Below are 22,367 nucleotides of genomic sequence, written 5' to 3' on the forward strand. Positions count from 1 at the left end.
TTATTTTATTAAAAGAACACAGAATTCTCATAGGACTCTATTCTTGGACTGTGTTCCGATACAAGACAAGAAGTGGAATGGGCGTGGGAGATTGTATAAAGCTTAGTGATTATAATGGCAACATGTTACCCAAACACATGCTTCCTAATGGTCATACAGCAACAGTACTTGGGACCCTGGGCTCACCTTTCACCAGAGATACAGATTTCTCTTTCATGACTGTAGTCCTGTGTGCTCTGGCTCCGGGAGTAAAACTATCTCTTATTTTGTATTATTAAGAGAAAGTAAAGTGATATGAATGAAAGCGGTATTTCCACACTTCAAATGAACTAATACAGGCTAACACTGGTGGGCAAATGTAATTACAAGAATTGCCTATAAAAAGCTTAACAAAAAGGTACACTAGGGGGTGAGAAGGTTGCTCCATCTATTAAGTACTAGTCATTAGTGGTGAAGGTACTAGGTAGACACCAGCTTTACTTCTCCTCGCTTAATGAGTTGTACAGGTGTTGTTTTCAATGATAGGGCAATACCGTCAGTTTGTAGAGAGCAACCAATAGCCTGGGTTTTTGAGGGGTTCACAGGGGACCCATCTAATCAAACTACTTGATTAGATGTAACCCATTGCAGAAATTGGAGTCTTCATTTCGTGATCAGGGATGTCTAGTTTTGGCTCTGTCTTCCAGTTATTTTATACTTCTATTTAGATCACCTTCATATGTATGAAGCCTCTACTGTATTAGGTTTCCATACATCCCACGAACGGCCCTTACTTCTTACTGTGACCCCATTCTCCCTCCTGCACTCCTGTCCTCCTTTCCATTCCCCATTTGATTCTCCCATTCTAGCTCCCCTCTTTCATCCATTACTATCTGTTATATTTCCCCTTCTTACAGTTATTCAATCCTGCCTCCTAATCTTACACTCTGTACCTAAACTCTGTGTCATATGGACTGCAGACTTCTTACCAAAGACCTAGCAGCTAATATTCACACACAAGCAAAAGTAGACAGTATTTATCTTTTCTGGTCTGTGTTACCTCACTCAGGATGACTTTTTCCCCCTAATTCCATCCATTTACCTACAAATTTCATAATTTAATTTTTTAATAGTTGAAGACTATTCGATTGTGTATGTGTACCATATTTTCTTTAGCCATTTATCCACTGACAGACCCATAGGTAGTTTCCAATTTCTGGCTGTTATGAATAATGCGGCAATGAATATGGTTGAACAAATGTCTCTGTGGTAAAATGAAGGATTCTTTGGGTATATGCCCAAGAGTGGTATAGGTACATCTTGAGGTTGATCTATATGCAGCTTCCTGAGGAATCACTACACTTATTTGCCTACTTAATGTACATGTTTGCATTCTCAGCTGCAATGAATGAATGCTACTCTGCATCAATGCTAGGATGAATTGTCACTTGCATTTTTAATCTTAGACATTCTGACTGTGTCAGATAAAATCTCAATGTAGTTTTGACTTGCATTTCCCTGATGACTAAGGATGTTGAACATTTCCTTAAGTGTTTCTTGGCCATTTAACTATCCATTTTTGAGAAACCACTTTTTAGGTCTGTACCCCATTTTAATTTTTTTTTTTTTGTATTCTTGATGTCAGTTGTTTTAAGTTCTTTATATATTATATATATTAGCCCTCTATCAGATTTCGGCAGTTAATAAAAATCTTTTCCCCCTCTGCAGACTACCGTTTTGTCTTATTGATGTTGCCCTTTGCCTTACAGAAGCTTTTCAGTTTCATGAACTCTTGTTTATTAATTGTTGATCTTAGTGTCTGCCCTACTGATATCCTATTCAGGAAGTTGTCTCCTTTGCCAATGCATTTTCAACTTTCTCTACTATCATGTGCAGTGTATCTAGATTTATTATAAGGTCTTTGATATATTTGGAGTTAAGTTTTGTACATAGTGATATCTATTGATCTATTTGCATTCTTCTACATGAAGTCATCCAATTTGACTGGCACCATGGGTTAAAAATCATGTTTTGAAAATGCTGTCTCTTAAACAGTGTGTATTTATGGTTTCTTTAACAATAATCAGATGTCTGTAGGTATATGTATTTGTATTCAGTTCAATTCCATTGATCAGCATGCTAGTTTTTATGCCAATACCATGCTCTTCTTATTATTATAGTTCTGTTTTACACCTTCAAATCAGGGATGGTGATGCGTCCAGCAGTTCTTTTATTATTCAAGAGTATTTTACTTATCCTGGTGAGTTGTTCCTGTTTTTCTTTGTTTATTTTTTTTTTGTTTTGTTGTGTGTGAGTGTGTGTATTTGTGTCTGTCTGTGTGTGGCTATATGTGTGTTTACATTAGAAGCTGAGAATCATCTTTTCAAGTTCTGAAAATATTTGTATTGGAATTTTGATGAGGATTATATTGAACCTATAGATTATTTTCTCTAGAATACTCATTTTTTTCTATATTAATTCTACCTATCCATGAACATGGGAGATATTTCCATCTTCTGATATCTTTCTTCAGTGAATTGTTTTTTCATACAATTCTTTCATTTGCTTGGTTAGAGTTACCCCAAATAGTTGCTGTTTGTTTGGTTTGGTTTGGTTATCATGAAATGTCTTACTTCCCTGATTTCTTTCTTAGCCTGTTTGACATTTTTATATAGCAAGGCTAACAATTTTTGTGTATTAATTTTGTTCCTGCAAAAGGATATACTTGTTCATGATAAATAAAGCACCTTTCCAAATCTTTGTCCTTTGTGAAAGGTCAACTAAAACCATGACATCCTAGCATATGTATGTATCACATGTATTTCAATTTTGTCTTGAAGATTAAATTCTATAGTGAATGTGGAAGGCTGTCTATAAAGAAGGAAATATTTGTATATGTGAGTCATTATACAGAGTGATTCTTATTCAGAAACAGAATTAGTAAATCATTTAAAATTTTATTAGAAGTAATATAATCAGACTTCTTAATAGATGTTTTCATTATTGAACTTCATTTAAAAATATTGCCTTTCATTAAATACCAGAAACTACTCACTGCCAAAATGCTAAGTAAAATACAATGATTCTTAGTTTTTAATGCCAACAGAATGTAATATTATTTCTTAGATCTTGAAAAATGGTATTTGTCACTCCCCATTTCCTACTTTGAAGGGCATATACATTAAAGGATGAATATAAATTGTACCACTCTGTTCTTTTCTACATATTTCATGAATTAATCAGTTGAACTGAGACGTGTTTGTACCGATCACAACACTCAATACTTAAAAATTCATAGCTGCATGCTGGCTTTTTGAAAGACAGCCATAATTTAGTGTTACACTTGAATAAATTACACACTATTCAAGAAATGTTGTTTATCATTTTAAAAATTAGGCAAGTAATTCTCCCTTGGGAGGAAAAAGTTGATTTTCTGTTTACTGAAGTTAATTAAAGTGCAAAGTTGTAATCTTCTCCCTCTTTGCTAGACAGGAAGTTATTATAATTTTGAGTGTATATTAGTCATTCCAGTACAATATGCATAATGTTTTATGTTTTATTTGTCAGCATTTCAGTATAAGATCTTGCCTAGACTACAGTGTTATCCACTTTACTTTGTATTCCTAATGATAAAAAGTAGAAGACACACAATACATTGAACACACACCACTTAATATGACAAAACTTAACTATTTTTTAGAGTTACGTTTGAGTTCAGTGAATATCTTAATTAAAGCTACAAGTTCAACTTTGTGTCCATATAAAAAGTTTATATTTAAGAATTATCTGAATATTAACAAATTTGGTTTAGAAATTAGGGCATCGCATATCTTTTCCCTCATGAATTTCTAATTTAAAAACAACACACAATTGAGTACATATTATTGGTGCATAAATTGAGTACATATGAACATCAGAGTAACCAAATCAAAATTACAAAAGAATAAAATCATTTTTTCATCTCTTGAGTTAGATGAAAAATTTTGTCTCATTGGAGACATAGTAGATGTTTCATTAAAAGTAACTCTATGCCACTGAATAGTAGTGGCACATGCCTTTAACCCCTGCACTAGGAGGCTGAGGCAGACAGATCTCTGAGTTTTAGGCCAGCCTGGTCTACAGAGTGAGTTCCAGGACAGCCAGGCCTACACGGGGAAATCCTGTCTTTAAAAATCAAAGAAAGAAAGAATGAATGAATGAAAGGAAGAAATAAGGAGCTCTATGCAAAATTAAATAAAGTGATACTTGTAGCTAGAGTTTTCCTGGTCCTCCTGGCCCATGGTCAGGACAAATCTCTCTCACCTGCCAGTCCTGTAGCTGCTCAGACCTAACGAAGTAAACACACAGAGACATGTTGTTTACAAACTGTATGGCTGTGGCAGGCTTCTTGCTAACTGTTCTTATATCTTAAATTAACCCATTTCTATTAATGTATAGGTTGCCACGTGGCTCATGGCTTACCAGTACCTCATATCTTGCTTGTCATGGCAGGCAGCAGGCAGTGTCTTTTTGACTCAGCCTTCCACTTCCCAGAATTCTCCTCTCTCTTTGTCCTGCTTATACTTCCTGCCTGGCTACTGGCCAATCAGTGTTTTATTTATTAGCCAGTCTGAGCAACACATTTAACATACAGAACATCGCAGAGCAGATATCACTAAATGAATTGTGCTCACCAAAAAAATACTTATTTCTACATGGAAATTTACTATCATGGAAAGTATCTAAGATCCATTCATTTGTAAGAATGGTTTAGCAATCATTTGATAAGATATTGACAAGCTTGCTAATAAATTAAAAATAAGATTTTTTATATTTTAAAAGCTGTTTATATTTTAAACATTTTTGGACTACTATTCTGATTATTCAGACTTTTTAAAGGTCAAAAAACATTTCATTAGAGTATGAACATAAAAAAAAAACAAAAAAAAAAAAACAGGTCAGGAGAACTGTAAATCCTGGCAACTACCTAGAGGAAGAAGATGGAGAAGATGAAGAGACAAACCATCCCTCTGTAAGTAGCCACACAGATGAAAGTGAGAGTCAGGGACTGCTGAGAAGTAAGAAGACCCACCACGACAGAGAAAGTGTTTCAAGCAATGTATAGTTACAATGCAATGACCATCAAAATACACACAGTAATCCCGACAGAAATCACGTTAGCAAAGCAGAGAAATAACTCAGAAATGTGGGCCAGTTTAATATAGCTATGTAACCAAAGATTCACAGGACAGTGACGGCCAATTCATACTATTTTTAGAATCAAGTAAAATGAGCAAATAATCAACCAACTAATTTTAGATTCAATTACTAAGTGGGTCTTAGACCAACATTACAAATTAAACCATTAAGGCAAATGACAATCATTAGCTTCAATGTAAAATTAACATATTTCATCTCGTGAAAAGTGTTCCACACCGCTGAACATGCTTGCAGACTGTGTCTTTGGACACATCACTATGGAGTGTTTACAATGACATCTGCACTTTCGTGTAAATATGTCTACTTGGGGATAATTTGATGAGCTGTGAAATTTCATTTCTGTTGAAACTTCAAAAATTGAATTGTAAAGAAAAATGCAAAGCAGTTAAAATATATATCAATATCAGTTAAATCTCTAATCCTCATTCCTAGATATTACAGATGGGTAGAGTTTAGAAGCAGGATATATGAGGTATGGATCAAGGACTCCAGGAGAAATATTTATGCTGGGAAAAAAATACCACTTGGCTAGAAAAAAAAATCATTGTTTTTATATTTTAGTCATACAGTGTAGGCTCTATCTCACTATATGCTAAAGTCATCTCTTATAAGCATATGTGGGTGCCAAATAGGAGCTTCCAATAACTATGTCTTTATCAATCATGGTGTATCTCCAACTTTAGTACAGAAACATCAATTTCAAGTGAAGAACAGCAGGATTGGCTGAACCAGAGTGCCAGATCAATCAGTCAGTGAGTTTGTGTTGATAGAAATTATAGGATGGTATCACCAAGATGAGGGAGCTGCATCAGCAAAGTACCCAAAGGTCAGTTATGGAACTCTTGAGACAGGGCAGAATGTTGCTGGAAAAGTTGCAGCTGAAACAATGAGTAACATCAGGTATCAGCCTGGTTTAAAAACTGCCAAAAGATTTCCCAAAGCTAGAATCACTTGATTTCTCAAGAGTTGATTATACAATTCTTATTAATTAAACAAGGCACTTACTATATAATCCAGTATGATATGTGTATGAGTGTGTGTGTGTGTGTGTGTGTGTGTGTGTGTATTTTCGTGTGTGTAATTGTGGTTTTGAATAGTGCATAGCATACTTATACAGGTGAAAAATAAACCCATTCTTCCTTAAGTTGCTAGTATCCATCTATTTTACCACAGCACCAGGAAAAACAAATGAGAGAGAAACCAATGAGTTTTCTGGGTTTTGTTTACAGTAACATGATTGAAGGATTATGGAGAGAGCAAACATCTACATAACCAGGAATTTACACTATGGCATGTTTGGTGACTTCCTAAGACCCACATAAATGGAGTGTTCCTTCAGTTAACTCTCTGCCTTTTATATACCCTAGCACCTCCAGAGAAAATGTGTAGCTCAACCAGGGTTACATGAAGCTAGAAGGATCGATGTAGGATTAAGATGTTGGTTCAAATGGCTTTTCCATCCATCCTCTTATGAGAGAACATCAACAACCCACCTTTTGAGGATCTGCTAGAGGCATAGTTGGTCCAATGTAGAAGAAATGGCCTTGTTATGCCTGATGAACAGAATTCCACAAGTATATTTGAGTATATTTGTCTCATTAATACCTAGAAATCAAAATTTTAAAAGTGATTCTACAGAAAAAAATATTTTAGCGCCTAAGAGAAAAAGCTTATTCTATAAAAGTAGACACCATTAAAACAAATATTGAGTAATATTTTACAGCATTGAAATAGGTAATTCAGTCTTTTATGAATAGCTCTTTATTGAAGGGAAGATATGATAAAATGCCAAGCAAACCAAACCTGAGAGGCTACATTACAGCAGTAATAGGAGACTCTCTCCAGACAGATGGGATCATAATTCACCGTGGTGTGGAGCCAAATGAGGCAATGTTTTTACGTATCTGAAATCTTTTTATTTCAAATAAGCCTTTGTTCTGAGCAAATTATGCAGTGAATGAATTTACCAAATTTTTATAACCAGCTGTTGGCAAATAACAACAAAACAATCCAATCAACAAGTGAACAAAATCTCCAACAAAATAAACACAATCTGTAAATTTCTTTCCCACCCTCCCCCCGAGGAATCAACATTTTCTAAATCTTCAAATCTTTAAAATTAACTTGTTATTAGACTATGAGATGAACATATTTTTACAAAATTCTCTTAAAGATTGATGTAATTTTGATGCATTTTTGAGAAATAATTTCATGAAATATAGGCTGTCTTCAAGTGATCCCATGCATGCACATATACAAATAAACATAAAAATTTAATTCAGAAAATATATGCTAATAGCATGGGGTTTTCCAGTTTAATTTTTCACAAACATTGTACTATGTTACAAACAGCAACATGGATGACTATGCAGAAGCAAAAGTGATAAGTGGTTATGATATTATTCCAGGTTAAGTGATCAAATATCATGAGAAAATATATATTACAAATCACATGACAAATCTTAAATTCAAAGGTGTATTTTTCAGGTGATTTTGTCTGTCCTGGATCTTCTGTGCTTCCAAGTGAATTTTAACTCTCCACAGCATCCCATGTGCTGTGTACAGGAACTACTGGCTCAGTCATGTTACTTTTGACCTCACCTTTTATCTATCATAGGAATCTTGGGATTTAGGACCAGGTCACCACATTTAGATTCTTTTATATGTATCCTCTGGGTTAAATGCAGGACCCATTATCCATCTCTTGGCCTTAACAATGTAGGTTTTTAGACAAGAAATTGAATATATGGTAACTCGACTCAGTATCCTTTTAATTAGTTTAGAATTGTTCTCATCCATTCATCTAACATTTTGAAGATATGAAAGAACCATTTACAACTCTAGTAAAGCAATTTTAAATTATACATGTAGTTGTAAATTCAACTGCACAACCATTTATGTTGTAATTATAATCATTTTACAAAACATAATAACTTTGCACTACATTATGTAAATAATTAAAAATCCTCATTTGTAAAATTTGTTATGGTTTGTGATCATAACAACAGTGTATGACATGGATGGTGTCATTATTTATAATAGCTAGAATTATTCTGCTTATAACTCTCATCTATTTCCAACTCCAAACATCTTTATCATAGGAAACATTTAAATATAATCTTTTAAAATTGCTTATCAGGTAATGTAGTATATTTTCAAACATTTTAATCTTCTTGTTGTTACTTCAATACTTCAATCAACTCCAGCAAACATCTTTTTTTTTGGCTACAGTGTTTCAGATATTTCTATTTTTCTTAGAAAAGTAGTAATTTGGAAAGAATTAGTTCTAGTCTCTTATACTCCCTTCTTATTGCCATAGCCAACTATTCTTGCAAATTACTTCCTCTTTCATCATTTAAACTATAGTGTACTTATGACTTTTATATAAAATATTTAGAAATTTAAAAAATTATGGCTTTTTTTTAGTTCTTTTGAATACCTTCCTCATTGTGAAAAGGCAATAATCCATATTTCTCACCAATACTGTTAGATTATCTTTACAAGTATACAATTTCATCCAACTGGAGACAGTTTAATTATATGTATGGCACAGCAGCAGGGCATAAAAAGGATGCTTCTCTCCATTTAACTAATATAGCTCTCTGAATACTTCTTTTTTTGTTCTTCATGAGATCATTAGTTCTGACCAACCTGTAGACTGAGTAACTAACTATTATTGGGAGCCCTGAAGCCTAATTTTGGACCAGTATATAAATCCTTGTCCTACAGGTCTCCAAATGAGACAAAAGCCCACAGGGAGCAGTCTCACTTGGCAAGGACCAGTGGACTTGCAGATAGCGTGGAATGCTGCTGGGACCATGCAGCCTACATGCTTTCTTTTCCCTCAGAATATTGGTGATACTCTTAGATGGTTTTTAGTGTCACTTTGTCAATCATGCATGGGACAAATATCTAAAGGTTTACATCACTGCATAAAGTATCAGCTATAAAAAGCACAGCCTGTGCACAGCCATGAAGCCATACAAGGTGAACAGGACCAACATTATATTCTTTAATTGAGCAAAGGAATCATTACAATTTGTAATTTAATTTACATGAGGATCAAATAATTAACCCATTTTTTTATCTTGTTCTTTCCTCTTTATTTAAATGTTAATTTATTCAACAATTTAAACTGGAAATCAGCAATATCCTCCTTGTGGTAAAAGACCACACAGTAAAGGTTTCAGGCTTTTTGGTGAGTACATGTTCCTACCTTATAATCTTTTGAATTATAATAACCCTTTCAAATGCCAATAAACACTCTTTCATCAATACCAGTAGAAAGTATTGAATGTCTGTTGGCCAAAGTCAGCAGCCTGCCAAATCCCAGTCTAAACAACACAATAATAGGCTAAATAAATTTTATTTATTTATTACATGCTTCACATTCAGATATATCTTAAGAAAATAAAAATTGTGTTAAATCTTTTTTATGATGTATAAATCCACTCTACAGATAAATTCCAATGTGCAGAATCCAATCTATAATTATCTATCTATCTATCTATCTATCTATCTATCTATCTATCTATCTATCTTCTATATGTGCATGTAGATAAGGTGTGTATGTGTATACTAAGCAGGTATTTAAATGTATTAAGATACTCTATAATGAGTGGGTTGTAGTACTTAAAAATTATATGTATATAAAATGAGTTAAAAGAAAGAAAAGGGAAAGGAAAGGGCATGACAGTTCCTAGGTATGGTGGATAGAAAAGTTTATTGTAGACATGTGAGGAGAGCATAGTCAGAGACAGGGACTTCTGTGAGAGTTCAGAGTGAACATGACCAGACTCAAATGGACCATGTGGGGAAAAGGGGAGGGGAAGAGAGAAGGGAGACAGCGAAACCAGGTGTAGCAGCCAGGAAGCCCAAGGTCCAAAAAGAGGCACAAGTAACCAAAATGTCTATATTATATAGGGAAGAACCTCTGGGAGAAGGGCAGCAAGCCCCTGGGCTGGAGAGTTCCAGTTAGAGGGCAGGGTGTGCCAGCCATACCTTGAAAGAGGTAGGGACTGAGGCTGCTGGTTGAACCTGGCTTTGATATGTTAAATGGGCATCTCAGCCATTTGTCCTGGGTTTGAACTTAACATTGTGTGTGAGTGTGTGTGTGTGTGTGTGTGTGTGTGTGTGTGAGAGAGAGAGAGAGAGAGAGAGAGAGAGAGAGAGAGAGAGAGAGAGAGAGAGAGGGGAGAGAGAGAGATTGAGAGAGAAAGAGAGGGAGAGAGAGATGTACTAAAGGAATCAATAGTTGAATTAATAAGAAAGTCTGATCATTAGCATCTTCATTTGTCAATACAAGCACAGCAGTATACCTATATGTACTAAACTCACGCCAGGAAGTATAAATGAAGATCTAATACTTTCTAGAATGGTAAATTTGAAGAAAGGGTTAAGATAATTTAGCAAAATATTGAACACTAGACTTGACACATTGTAGATATTCAATCAGTATAAATTTGTTTATAATTCTTATAAAGAAAAAATGATTATATGGACTTGAAAGCCAATTGATTCACTTTCATAGTATTTTATATAAAAGTTATAAATACCTACAGTTTGCATTTAAATGAACCTGAGTTTTTCAGAAATCCTTCTTACATTTGCTGCTATCATTTTAAATCACACACCCAGTTGGCTGATGCTATAGGAACAAGTTATTCCAGAGACATCAGTGAACCAAAAGATTTGTTTCACACATCAACATATAGCTAATATGAATAGTATTTCATGTGCCTAGAAAACAATGTAATTACAAGGAGCAGCCTGAGATAAGATCCATATTGTCATGAAGTAACAGAGTCAATATTTAAGAACAGAAAGAAAGTACATCCAGAAGACACAGAACTCAAGACAAGGAGGGGGAAAGGAAGTATGAGAGGAAGAGGAAAACAACAAGAGGCTGTCATATAAGGAAGGAGACAAAGTTGGTGGGGGCGGGGGAGGTAGTAAAAAGTTCAGAGCTCTGACATTTTATATTAATTTAACTTTCAGGTGATGGGCAAATCATAAGCTGAGTGAATCAGAAAATATCTGATATAGCAGTAGAACTTATGAAGGGCCTTAAAGTATAAAAGAGCCATCAATCATCTGGTAAATGGAGGCAGACACTATGACAGGTCAAGGAAACGAGGTGCTGAGAAGATAAGAGCTATGCCAGCAACCCAGGGTGACCAGTAAAGGAGATGAAAGAATTTCTCCAAAGAGAATTTACCTGGAAAACCATGAGAAATACAAGATTATAGTGTGATACTGGAATAAAAAAATGTTGAAATATGAGGGATGAACACTAGACTTGCATTTCTTCAAAAATCTTAGGAAAGTCTTAGAAAACCAATTAGCATTTTTGTTTATTCTGAAAATATTTCAGTGAAAGAGCAAGATTTAAAAGATATTCTGTTTTTATTCTTGATTCTGTTTTAGTAGATTTAAGATGTCATGAATTATGGTGATATTTATTTTAGATGAGGCAAGTGATTTTAGAATTTACCAATAGATTTATTTCATTCCTATTAAGAATGCGTGCTTATTTTTATCTAATTCCTTGTAGAAGCTCGTGATAGATATCCTACATAATAATTATGCTTTTATTTTTTTCAGAATTTGAACCATCCTTGAATTCTTTTAACAGAATCCCACTTATCTCAATACATTATTTGATTACATTTTCATTATTTATAACTTTTGCATTTATAATCTCAACATTATGATCTTTTTTGACTTATATAGGTTTTGATGATGAAATTATACTAAACTATCCACCATTACAGTATTTTTATACAGCTGTTGAAAACTTTTGAATTAGTAGAGTGTTGGGTGCTATCACTCTGTATGCTGTGAATGTGTTGGTCTGATTGGTTGATAAATAAAATGCTGATTGGCCAGTAGCCAGACAGGAAGTATAGGTGGGATAAGCAGACAAGGAGAATTCTGGGAAGAAGAAGGCTGAGTCAGGAGACTCCAGCCAGATACAGAGGAAGCAAGATGTGAAGGCAGAACTGAGAAAAGGTACCAAGCCATGTGGCTAAACACAAATAAGAATTATTGGTTAATTTAAGTGTAAGACCTAGTCAGTAATAAGCTTGAGCTAATGGCTATACAGTTCATAAATAATATTAAGCCTCTGTGTATTTACTTGGGTCCCAGCAACTGCACAGTGTATGAGAGAGATTTGTCCTGACTGTGGGACAAGCAGGACACAGGAAAACTTCAGCTACAGTAGAGAGTTAAGATAATAGTAAAAAAAAAAAAAAAAAAAAAAAAAAAATACTGGTTAAAGCTGGGCAGTGGTGGTACATGCCTTTAATACTAGCACTCAGGAGGCAGAGCTAGGCAGATCTCTATGAGTTCGAGGCCAGCCTGGTCTACACAGTGAGACCCAGGACAGGCACCAAAATTACACAGAGAAAAGAGAAACCCTGTCTTGAAAAAAAAAAATGAAAGTGGTTAAATAATCATTAGTTACATAGAGATCTGTTTCCAGTTAATCTCATCTGGTTATCAGATTGCTGGGACAATTATCATTTAGGACAGTGTTCCTCATTAAAGTTCAAGTTGAGAAGATTCAAAAGCACTTTGAAAAGATTCATGAGTTTCACCGTTTTTTTTTTTTTTTTTTTTTTTTGTTTTTTGTTATTGTTTTTTTTCCGGCCGAAAAAATACCTATTCCATTTTCACTCAAGTAAAGAACTCTTATACTTGCCAACCTAAAAGTCTGCATAGGTATCTTACTTAGTTTAAATGAGTACATAAATCCTGACACTATTTGGTTATATTTACATTGGTTAGAGAAGCTATTCTCTAAACTTAAGTATAGAAAAAAAAATACTGTTGTGTTAATAATATCAGTCGTAGTCATTGTACTCAATGAGGAGAAGCGGTGGACACAGAAAATATCTCTCTTCAGAAATGGGACAAAGTGTAAACAAATGGGAGCCCCCTTGCCTGATCAGTTTTGAAATCACAACAAATGATTTCTTTCAGGTTTTTATCATTTTCTTTGATTTTTGGAAAGACATTTTAACTGGAAAAATAAATTCTAGGTGAACATTCAGGATAGTGGTTTTAAGAGGCCATCACGTTATGGTTTGCTTTGTTTTTGAGGATGTGTTTGATGCCCTATTTATCATGATTTTGCTGAATATACACATTTGTTTCTGTTTGTAAGATCTCTCTTGTCTCACTTTCTTCATAATTTAATTCTGAAATACCTTGCCATGATTTTCTCCATTTTTTATTCTGTTGGAGTCTTTTGAGGTTCTTGATTGTTGGGTTTAAAACTGTCCACAATAAAAAGATTGGTTATTAATTTTCCTGAAACTTTTATTTACCCAGATCCCTTCTAGGACCCTACACAAATGATAAACTATCTTCTGTTGCATAGGTCACTGATTTCTGTTTGTAATTTTTCAAATATGCAGATTTGTAAATAGATATATGCTACCTCTTTAAGCTCTTCCTGTTCTTTGCATTGTCAGTTCTACCATTGGTCACATATGGTATTGTTTTCATTTGATATCCTTTATTTATTGTGTTGTGATTCTGTTATCTTAATATCCTTCATGTAGATATAATAATGCTCAATTTTTTTCCGTCTTCTTGTACTCATAAACAATGTTGTACATAATACATAGGCATGAACTTTTTTTGTTAATTGTTTTTCATCTTAAGGGTGCTATGGGATGTTCTCTATGCTGTGAATGTATTGCTATCCTTGATTGATAAATAAAACACTGATTGGTCAGTAGCCAGAGAGGAAGTATAGGCAGGACTAGCAGAGAGGAGAATTTGGGGAACAGGAAGGCAGAGTGAAGGAGAAACTGCCAGCACCACGAGGCGAGGCATGATGTAAGATACCGGTAAGCCACGAGTCACGTGGCAAGGTATAGATTTATAGAAATGGGTTAATTTAAGATATAAGAACAGATAGCAAGAAGCCTGCCACAGCCATACAGTTTGTAAGTAATATAAGTCTCTGTGTGTTTACTTGGGGGATTTGAGTAGGAGAGATTTGTCCTAATGGCCGGCAGGCCAGGACACAGGAAAACTTCAGCTACACAAGGGTTTATGAAATTTTCAGATCCCCCTTTTAATTATTTGTTTTTCTTTTAGCACTTTCACACACTCCCATACTTATGCACATACCCGGTCATTTTTGGCACTCTATATTAACTTCTGGGTTTTGATCTGTCTTCCAATCTTATTTCCCAGCAAGAATGATAATTTAAATTTGTCTTTAATATTGGCTATTTAGTATCAGATACACTTTTAGCCTTAATTAGACCTCAAAACCACTGAGACAGTTACTAATGTATGGTGTTTTAAAATGATTATGACAAATATTAGCTTTTATGGACAGTAGGCTGAACATAGCCACATGGTGTGTGTGCACTCATGAGCTTGTGTGTGCATATGCATGTGTGCATGTGCGTGTATGTGTGTGTGTGTGTGTGTGCGTGTGTGTGTGTGTGTGTGTGTGTGTGTGTTCACAGTGTCTGGTCCCTCAAGAAATTCCTTTTCCCAAGTTCAGGCATTTAGTCAAAAGCCATCCTTCCCTCAAGGGCTTGAGGAAAATTTCTGCTTGTTAAAAAGGGAGTCATTAACTTATCTGTGGCTCCTCCATTAACTTATGAATGAGGTGCCTATTAAATTGTCAAGATTGGTGCTAGCCTGTGGGCTCCCTCAGTTTGTAGTCACAAGCCCCACCCCAGCTCACATCCCACATAACCCCTGTTCTTTTTCCCTGCTTTCCCAGGAGACAGCCTTGGCAGTTTGGAATAAGCTTTTGGATTTTCATCCATGGAGCAGCTATTTTGATTTCTTTACTGTGCCCATTTTTCATTCACAAAGCACATGAAAGCAATGACTTCCCAATTTCATGAAGGATGGAAGACAAGCTGATAAGTCAATGAAATTTCGGGAAAATTTGGATCATCAATAACCAGGAGTTCAATCTTGAAAATTATGAATTTCTTTCCCTGACATTAAAATATTAGGATGGTTGATGAAGGCATGAAAGATGATTATATATTTAAATTTTCAGTCTTTAACCAATGACTCAACAATGATTAGTACTATTGTAGCAGGAAGAAAAATTAAGGAACTAATAGATTTTGTAGTTTCACGGAAAATGAAATTATTAGATATTATAGAATTATCATCTATGTTGTCCTCATGAATAAAGAAAAGCTAAATGAAACAATTTTATTTATTTTAGAACTTCTATTTTCCAACATAATTTTAAAAAACTAAGTTTTTGTTTTTGTTTAGAATCCCAGAAATAGAGTTCTATAGCTGTATTCAAATATAATGCTAAAACTGTTCAGCTCTTTCTCACATACAGCAAAGTAAAGAAGGGCATCTGAAGATGCTATCTTTAACAATTTTCTTAATATTTTAAACTAGAACACAGTGATTGTTTTTATTCACCAGTATAAGTCACTATTTTATTATAATATTTGATACATGTTATTGTTATTAGGCCCATTTCTAAATCATAAACTTTACTGTTCTGGGGACATGGTTGGTGACTTTATGACAGTCATAAAATTAGTATCCATAAATGCTGATGGCTACATTTTTCCTTCCTCCTCTTGGAAAAAAAGCATTAGCTGCACTCTGTAAACTTAATTATGTAAAAATTAAATCTGTGCTTAAAACAAGGACCACAAAACAATTACCTGATTATAATGCATCCACTGTGCTCTGCTACCATTCCATTTCTAATTAATTTAATCAATGTCAGCTTTTCCCCAATAACAAAGATAATTGTGTCTTACATGAAAACCAATAGTTTCATGTTCTCAAATTGGACTTGAAAGTGTTGAAGAGCTGAGACCCATAATAACGAACGGAAATAATATTATAAATGTGAGATCACTGACCAGATGAATTGTAACAAGGATATTTTCAGCATGGTTATTAAGCTCCTTGTACTGGATCTCCATTGTCTGATAATTATAAACTTGCTTATCCTCTACATCTTATAGACATATTGCCCCAGAGCAGCAAAATTATAGTAAAATGAAATTATTTCTCTAGTTAGAGTAAAATAAATAACTTTTATAATACTACTCTTAATAGATTAGCTTCTGATGGAATTGATGTGATATTTGTCAGGCTTGAAAATTTCAGAAATGGAAGACAATCTGGTCATCATAGTTTAACTTGTTAGAATGAAGCAAGATTTGCTAATCTATATTAGTTCATCTAAATATATAAAAAATATATTCTACTCCGATACTAACAAACTCACATCAGCTATTTGGAAAATAATAAAAATTTTAAAGAATCAGAAGTGACAGCAAATTAACATTGTATGAAAATGCCCATAGCCTCTCAGAATTAATTAAGTCAGTTTAGTAATTGTTTTTCATCACCGAATACAGAATTAGAAATTCCAGCATTCAGATGAATATGTTTCTTTTCGGTAATGATATGTAAACCTATTTCCTAGTACATCTGTGGTAAAAATGTCCATTCAAGCTCTTCACCTATTTTTGAATTCTATGTCTAATTTTATTATTATTGACTTACAAAAAATGATATGCCATTGATCACAAACATACTTATTTTGTTTATTCCTAGGTTTGGTTTTAAATTCCATTAATGGTTACTTTGGAAATGAAAAAAAAATCCCTAATGCTCATGGGGTATATTGCAACATAATTTTCTGTTAAAGCTCATATATTTGGTAAGATACTCATATTTTCCCTGAAATTTTCATTGATTTTAATGTTAAATGTAAGTGTTTCTAATCTGTCTTAAAGTAACTATTGTGTACCATATGAGGTAAGCATTGAACTCTGCATGTCTATATGCATATAAATGTGTTTCCTGTTTTTCATACCACTTTTTGAAAGGCATATCATTTTCTACATTCATTAGTATGTATTCAGTCCTGATTTACACTGCTAATGCTTGGTTTGAGTCCGGAATCATAACCTTATATTTTGAAATCATATAGGATGAGTCTGTTTTTGGTTTTCTTTTTCAAAATTGTATCAATTTGTAGTCTTTGTTTCCATATTGATTTAGGGATTATTCATCAATTTTAACAAGGAATCACCTTAGATCCCAATAGAAATTTAACCAAATATGTAGATCTATCTGGAAACAACCACTAAACCTAACTTTGTTGAGCTTACTAAGGCAAGACAATGGTACATCTTTCACATATTTGCATTAACATTTTATTTCCTATTAGAAATATTTTATAGAACTATGTAGTCTAACAGTGAACTTGTATGTGTTGAACTTATTCCTAAGGATGTTATCTTTTTGATAGTATTGAAATTGAATTATTTTCTCAATTTTCATTATAGAACATTTTGTTGCTAGTATTTGGAAATATAGCTGAACTCGTATACTGCATTTGTTATATTTATACAACCAGATTTGTTTATAAGTTGTAATAGCTTTTGTCCTAGGTTGGTTATAAATTTATACATATATGATCATGTTATCTTTCATAGAAAATATTAAAATTTCCTTTCCAACTTAAATGTCTTTAGTTATATGTATTGTCCTTATGACTGACCAAATTATCAAGAATGGTATTAAATAGGAATTTTTTTGCCTTGTTTAACTTTCAGTCTTAAGTAATCTTACATTTAATATTTCATGAATTGCTGTTACTGAGTTGTAATTATTCCCTTTCACTTTTAGTTGGTGTTAGTTGTCATCCAAAAATGAATGCTTTAAATTTCCAGATGTTCTTTTCCTATCTATTTAGAAAATCTTTGTTTATTACATTGATGTATTGTGATATATTGCTTAATTTGGTGCTGTTAGATCAATATTGATTCCTTGGCTAAACTTGTCATTTTGTAATTGTTTCTACATATTGCCAAATTTGGATTGTCTTATGTTTTCTTCTTACCATCTTTTATATCTATGTTCTTAGGGACATTGTTCTGAAATGATATTATCCTGCAATGTCTTTGTCTTATTTTGGTCTTAGGATAATATTAGCCTTAGTGAATAGATGATGAAATGTTTTCTACTATGTTTCTTTATGAAAAGTCTGTGACAGTTCTTACACACACACACACACAAATGCATTCATTCATTGAAATCAAGTGGTATAATGCCTTCACATCAGTTAGTTTCTTTTGTCAAAATTGTATGTGTGTATTTCAAAATTTCAAAATCTCACAATACTGTTAAGGATTGCATGAAGCAGAACAAGTTTAAAGTACATGCCATGTTCCTTGGTTTTAACTATAGTCATAATCTCTGGAATTTCCACAATAATATATACATTGCTATTTGACTCAAAAGCATCATGACTTATTTAAAATTTTTATCATTTATTTAAATAATTTTATTTATTAGTTATTTAAATAAGAAATTGTAAAATAACATGTGTGACTAAGTTGATTATAGTGATTAGGGTCCAGAAAAAATATATATACATACAGAAAAGCACAAAGAAATGATGAAAGGTTGAATCAAGTGGTTCTTGTAAATTGGATTCATAACAGTGTAGGAAAAGAAGACAGCAATGCTCAAGTTCCGGTTATCTCTTAGAAAGGTTTTTGTGGTTATTGAAAACTATGCAGCAATCATCAGGTCCAGTTAACTAGTACCTTCAAAGTATCCTTCAGCAGTGAACAGATATGGGAAAAAGAAATGGTCAGTTTTAAACAGATGCTGACACAAAGTCTGAGCATGCTTTGGACAGTGTTCATCCGAGACAGAGAGATAAGAAAGAGCTACAAGTTATAGATCGATCAATAGATAGATAGATAGATCTATATATAGATGATAGGTAGATAATGATAGAAAAGAGAGACTCATACAGAGAGAGACATATCTAGCTTAATCTTTTGATAATATTTTAATCATGAAATAAAATTGTAGTATGAATATAGAAAACACTTTTAATATTATATTTTATGCAAATTGCATTTTTGTGATCAGCTAACATACAGTTATTTATCAGATATATTTTAGTTGTTGATGATAACATGAAAGATTTCTAAATACCATCAGTCATGAAGAAAAGGCAAACAGGGCTCATGGGGCAGTTCAGCAGTTACGAGTGTTGGCTGTTCTTCAGAGGACATGGTTTGGTTTTCAGCAATCACATGGTGGCCCACAGCCATCTTTAACAACAAACCCAGGGCCACCATCCCCTCTATTGGCCTTCACTGGCATCAACACATGCAGGGTGCATATCCATGCATGTAAGCAAATGCCTCTATGCACTAAAAACCTCTAAAAACAGCAAAAATTCAAAAATATATCTACAATGAGCTATCTCTCTGCATCTACTGCAACAGCTTCAATAACAGTGACACAGAAATAAATGTTGTAAAGACTGTAAAGTAACTGATACACTCAAACATTCCTCAGACATGGAAAACAAAGATCTTAGATAAAAATTTCATATTTGTTTTTTATAAAGTTGTATATAAGCCTCTGGCCCAGTACAAAAATTCCACTCAGTAACTATGAAGATGAAATTAAACTCTCTACCTATATAATGTCTGTATGTGTATGTGAATACCTGAATTATTCACAGTAGTTTCAAACTGAACATGAATTAAGTGACTGTCACATAAAGAAGGGATTAAAATCTCAAATGAAATGTGTAAATAATATTCAATAAGCAAAGTAGCAACTATTGATGTGTGTTGTCTTTTTAATTATTTCTTTTGTTTATGAGATTATAATTACATCATTTCTCCTTTACTTTCCCTTCCTCCAAACCCTCCCAAATACCCCTCTTTGGTCTCTTTTAAATTAATGGTTTGTGTTTTAACTCAACTGCATCTTAAAAATAAGTTTACAAGTGTGCGTAGACAGTTGTTTACTTGTATATAATATATTATTTATCTTCTTTTCTGTATGAAATGATCATGAAAACAAAGTTCATTTGCTTTGATATCTTAAAAATAATAAGTGTAAGTAACCAGTTGTTGATTTCTATACAATGTATGGTTTCTCTTCTCTGTATAAAATAATCAGAAAAGAAAGTTCATTTGATTTGACACAAAATACATCAGTGGCTGTTTCTGGCTTGAGGGGAGTCAGGGTAGTAATGCATAATTCACTACTGTTAGTTCCAAGGGCATTTTGGAAGACATGTTTAAACCAGAATTGCTTGATACTCAAAGTCTGTAACTTCAAAAACCATTTCCTTTATTAGTCTTGTTGATTTTTCATCAACATGTGTCCTGTTGATTTAGTTAAAAGAAAAAATAATAATTCTAATTATATAAGTTTATTAATTTAAATTCTGATTTGGACTCTTATATACCTTTGTATTCTGATGAAATGATGGAATTCTCTGGTCATGCTGGAAATCAGTTGTGGAAAAGATGTTGCTTACTGGTTGCTAGGAGAGCATTGAAGTCATATTTATTTGTTTCCTCTCCAAAGCATTATGATTGTGTCCTAGAGTGTGACCTTTTAGCTTTGCAATACATTCCTGAATGCCTCACTGTACTGTTCCTCTCAAAAGTGCTGTATTTGGGCTTCATGGAGTGACAGGATTACTAAAGGAGACATCTATTTTCTGCTTTTTGTAAACTTAAAACTAATAAATATGGGCATAGTATTAAAGACAGCAATGCATCTACTTTTCAGAGTGAATGGTATGTTCTAAGAAATTAAGCCATCTTAGGTGATATTGATAAGCATTGATATCAGCTGATTTACAGGGGCACTTAAAGGGGAAATGATAAATGAAAGGTTGGCCAACATCCAATGCTCTCCCCCATCAAGGTAGTTAATACCTTTCACTCTTCATAAAGCCTTCTGAGTAGAAGAGTAGAAGCTGTGTCTTTTCTGTCATTAAATTAATTGAAGAGCAAAATTGTGCTCAGACATCTTTCTCATCAACATAATGTTCCCATGTGGTTGCACACACTTACTGTAATGGGCTTTTCATGCATCCCTTTCAAGCTGCCACCTGGGAATGTGGTGCAGTGTTTATTTCAATTACATAATGCACCCAGAAGACAAATTGCTGAGCTAGAGTGTCTCAACATCCAAGAGATGACACGTTGGCATGGATGAGTGATAAAGAGCCACATTAGATTGAATGCTAGTCATACTATGGTCAAACTGTGACTGTATCAGGATAAACCTGTAACCTGTCATTCTATATTTGCTTTTCTTGTTTTCTTACAAGATGGCATGTAGAGGCCATAAGTTAATTATACTTGAATATTGTCACACCGTCTTAATTAACCTATGAAAATTTTCAAGATATTAATAACCCTTCAAATTATCATGGCTGTGAAATCCCTCATATATTGTTTTATCCAGCTTCCAGTTACTATTGGATTCAAATTTTCATCATTCCTTTGGTTCTTCCCTTTGTGTTGTCTTTCTGGATTCTATCATAAACCTTAGCTCACAAGTATAAACTAACTCTGCCTTGTAAAACAAATTCATGGATTCCTTGAATCAAATATCACTTTGGTAATCTTCCAGCATCTTGAGAGACTGTGGCTACATTTGATAGTGTGGAAAGATATGTTTTTAATGTTTTCAATTTCATCAGATCCTCAACAATGTTACGAACAACTTATGATTTTAACACATGCTCCTATGGCATGTAAATAAGGGTTATAAAAAATCTGAAAAACTAACTATAACTCAAAATGCTTTTGTTGAAGGAACATGAAAATAATCCATAGAATTTAGAAAAAAAAACTATTCAATCTTAGGTACTAAACTGAGTTTAAGAACACAAAAGGGATTAGGGAGATGGAGTTCTGTACATTACAACCTCAAAATAAAATGTCAATAGCTGTAAGAAAAAAACAGCATATATCTTGTTCAACTCTGAAATACCTAACAGCCATGTGCCTCCCACAATCAGATTTTTCCATTTTGAATATATGTTTCTGCTAGATTCATAAAATTAATTATTAAACATATTTAATACATTCGCTTTGTTCAATACCATCTAGAATTTTATAATGCTAGAACTTAATGTAGACATTTAGGGTAAGGCACATTTTTAGGAGACATAATTACCTAGGAAAGCTAAGGGAGACATTGCTATCTGAAGAGTACTGATACGGTGACACATAGGCAGAGGGTGACAGAATTTAAGTAACACAAGTGTTTTCAAGCAAAGAATTAGCTCAGTAGTAAAACTAACTTCATAAAGCTACTATTACTCAAAATTATTCTGCAAAACTGGTTAGAAAATATTCAAAAAATTT

The sequence above is a fragment of the Peromyscus leucopus genome, chromosome 22, assembly GCF_004664715.2.
Source record: "Peromyscus leucopus breed LL Stock chromosome 22, UCI_PerLeu_2.1, whole genome shotgun sequence".
Classification (NCBI taxonomy): domain Eukaryota; kingdom Metazoa; phylum Chordata; class Mammalia; order Rodentia; family Cricetidae; genus Peromyscus; species Peromyscus leucopus.